The 3679-nt window shown below is 37.3% G+C and overlaps 1 pseudogene; it reads left to right on the top strand.

The window, feature by feature from the left end:
* Positions 1 to 264: 264 nt before the first annotated feature.
* Positions 265 to 2199, top strand: LOC138153070 (heterogeneous nuclear ribonucleoprotein K-like; annotated as a pseudogene).
* Positions 2200 to 3679: the final 1480 nt, after the last annotated feature.

Raw genomic sequence — 3679 nt, 5'->3', positions numbered from 1 at the left:
TCTTGTCAATTTTTGTAAGAACAGGCACACTGATTCTTCTTTAACTGGCCAAATACCAGCTGAGGTAACCACACTTTACCAAATATTCCTCAGTTGCTTCAAATCAATAAAGAAACTCTTTGTGAGAAGAAGAGTGAGAAATGCAGTGAAGGAGAGGAGTGGGGGACCTGGCTCACTCTCTGTCTAGCTCAAACTGACTGGGGCAGAGGCCTTATAGAAGAGAAGCTGATCTCATGTGATTGTCTCCCCACTTAATCTGAGAAAATGGAGATTGAGTAGCCAGAAGAAATCTTCCCCAATACTGAAATCAATGGTAAATTTGGTAACCACTCTGCTGAAGATATGGAGGATGAGAAGGCCTTTAAAAGATCTAGAAACACTGATAAGATAAATGAACTATGTCAATTTGCTTCTAAGCAATAAGTCTGGAGAAACGATTGGAAAAGGAGGCAAAAATATCAAAGTACTTTGTACGCACTACAATGCCAGGGTTTCAGTCCCATACACAGTGGCCCTGAGTACATATTAAGTATCAGTGCAGATATTGAAACAATGGGAGAAATTCTGAAGAAAATCATTCCGACCTTGGAAGAGGGCCTGCAGTTGCCATCAACCCACTGCAACCAGCCAGCTTCTGATCAAATCTGATACTATGGAATGCTTAAATTACCAACACTATAAAAGGAAGTGACTTTGACTACTAGTTAAGACCATCTATACACCAGAGTCTGGCAGGAGGAATTATTGGGGTCAAAGATGCTAAAATCATAGAACTCTGAGATAATACTCAAATAACTATCAAGCTTTTCCAGGAATGCTATCCTCATTCCATGAAAAATGTTGTTCTCATTGATAGAAAACCTGATAGGGGTGTGAAGTGCATAAAGATCATACTGGATCTTTTATTTGAGTCTCCCATCAAAGGATGAGCACAACCCTATGATCCCAATTTCTATGATGAAACCTATGACAACTGTGGTTTCACAATGATGTTTGATCATCGATAAAGACACCCTGTAGGATTTCCCATATGAGATAGAGGAGACTGATAGATGCCCCCAGGTCATGGTGGGAATTCTTTGCCCCCATCTAGAAGAGATTATGATGCCATGAGCCCTCACAGAGGACTTGTCTGCAGTATTCGAAATCTTCCTCTTCCTTCACCATCACCATCTAGAGGAGAAGATCTTATGACTTATGACAGAAGAGGAGGACCCAGTGACCATTATGATGGCATGGTTGATTTTAGTGCCAGTGAGACTCAGGACTCTGCAATAGATACATGGAGACCTTTCTAAATGGCAGATGGCTTATGAACCACAGATTGAGTGCCATGAGTTTAGAGGTGGTTCTGGATAAGATTATTCCATGGCTCATACAGTGATTTTGGTAGACCTATTATTACAACACAAGTCACTATTCCCAAATATTTGGCTGGATCTATTATTGGCAAAGGTGATCAGTGAATCAGACAAATACATTATCAATATGGAGCATCAATCAAAATTGGTGAGCCTTTGGAAGGATCTAAGGATTGAATTATTACCATTACAGGAACATAGGACCAGCTATAGAATTTCTATGAATAGAAAGTAGGGGGGGAGGGGAGGGGCAGCTTGGAGAAGGGGGCAGTTAGAAGCAAACACTTTTGAAAAGGGACAGGGTCAAAGAAGAAAATAGAATAAACAGAGACGGGATAGGATGGAGGGAAATATAGTTAGTCTTTCACAATATGACTACTATGGAAATGTTTTGCGTAACTACACATGTATCACCTATATTGAATTGCTTGTTTTCTCAATGGAAGTGGGTGAGGAGGGAAGAAGGGAGAGAATCTAGAGCTCAAAGTTTTAAAAACAAATGTTAAAAAATTATTTCTACATGCAACCAGGAAATAAGATATACAGGCAATGGGGTACAGAAATCCATCTTGCCCTACAAGAAAGTAAGGGGAAATGGGATAAGGGGGGAATAGGGGCATAGAGGAGAGGGAAGACTGGGTGAATGGGGTAATCAGTATGTTTGCCATCTTGGGGTGGGGCATAGAGGAGAGACAGGGAGAAAATTTGGAACTCAAATTCTTGTGGAAATGAATGTTGAAAACTAAAATAAATAAATGAATATCAAAAAAGGAATTTCTATGCATAGTATTTACTGTAAAACAGTATGAAGGAGTATGCAGATGCTGAAGGATTCTGATGCAAGTTTTTTTTTCTTTTTATAGTGTGAAGTATTATTCTGGAAAGCTTTTCTAAGACTAGTGAAGAATTGAAGGAGTCTTGCATCTTTTTTTTTTTATCTGCTTCTGTTTAAAAAAGACAACATTCCTCTGTTTCATAGCTATTCTATATTTGAGGTATAGTGAAATCTTTGCTGTTCACCAGAAGTAATGTTTTAGTTCTTTACAAAATGTGGATGGGTGGGGAGAGGAAGTGTGAACAAAGCTAACACTGAAATTTTGGAACAGTAGCAGAAAGAGTGAATTTTATTTTTGTTCGTTGTTGGTAAAAAGTAGTAATAATAATAATAATAACTTTTCCCCTCTTGTAATTACTGTGAACACCTAGCTTTGCGGTCATTGTATTTTTTTTTGCAGGAGGTGGGACAGGGGAGAAAGTATCAATAGTACGTGTCCCTAGTATCCATTCAGAGAAGTGTACAGAGTGTAACGTTCTTTTGTAAGAAATGTTTTGTATGATTTTAAAAAATAAATTTAGTGAGCTTGTTTTTTGTGGTCATTTTTTAAAGACATTAAATCTCAAGTGGATAAATCTTTACCCCTAGACAAAAGCAGTACTAATTAAACACTAAATTTAATTTTTAGCTCTTCTGTGGATATAGGCATCTTCTTGGACACATAATAAGCAAATAGTCCTGGTGACAACTTCATGACTTGAAAGTCCATTGCTTGGGAAGGAATTGCAACACAGTCATTCATGCAACAAGCTGTTTTTTACAAATGCTTGCCCCTACTTGCACCACAATTTTCTACATTAGTAATTGGGAAGAACAACCAATCTGGGAACAGTACCATAAATTGGTATATTACACACCTGAAGTCTGATTAGTAGCAAGTCTTACTAATCAGAATAACACTTGGTTATGAAAATGACTGAAGCTGATTAAATTCTGATTATTTTTAAATAATTCCTCACTTGTAGATTATAAAACTGTCAACTTGCCTGTTGTCTACTACTTAAACTTTGTGTGTGTACATATGTGTATAAATATATATTTTTTTCATTGTATGCAGATTTGAAAGATGTACCATTTTTCTGTTGAATGTTGGATATGTTTGTGAACACTTCAAAAAGTGATAAAAAAAAAAAAAAGTACCTGTGGGGGAGGCTAGGTGGCACAGTGAGTAGAGACCAGCCCTGGAGTTAGGAGGACCTGAGTTCAAATTTGGCCTCACTCAACACAAAAACTAGCTGTGTGACCTTGGGCAAGTCACTTAACCACAATTGCCCCCCCCAAAAAAAGGCAAAAAATTTTTTTAAAAAAAAGTACTTGTGGATGTTTTGTGTAGCATCTTGGCATTTGCATTAAAGTTAAAAGTTCTAATTTCTCTTTCAAATAAAAATAAACACACAATGCAGTACCTTATGTGCCCAGTTTGGAGAATGAGTGCCATTGTTAGGAAAAAAAAAAACAAGAATCTATTTTTATTTCCTTTCAC

The sequence above is a fragment of the Petaurus breviceps genome, unplaced genomic scaffold (assembly GCF_028583685.1).
Source record: "Petaurus breviceps papuanus isolate PSGF00001 unplaced genomic scaffold, PetGlider_PUasm1.0 90977, whole genome shotgun sequence".
Taxonomy (NCBI): Eukaryota; Metazoa; Chordata; class Mammalia; order Diprotodontia; family Petauridae; genus Petaurus; species Petaurus breviceps.
The sequence above is the reverse complement of the archived record's forward strand: the minus strand, read 5'-3'. Positions and strand labels throughout refer to the sequence as shown.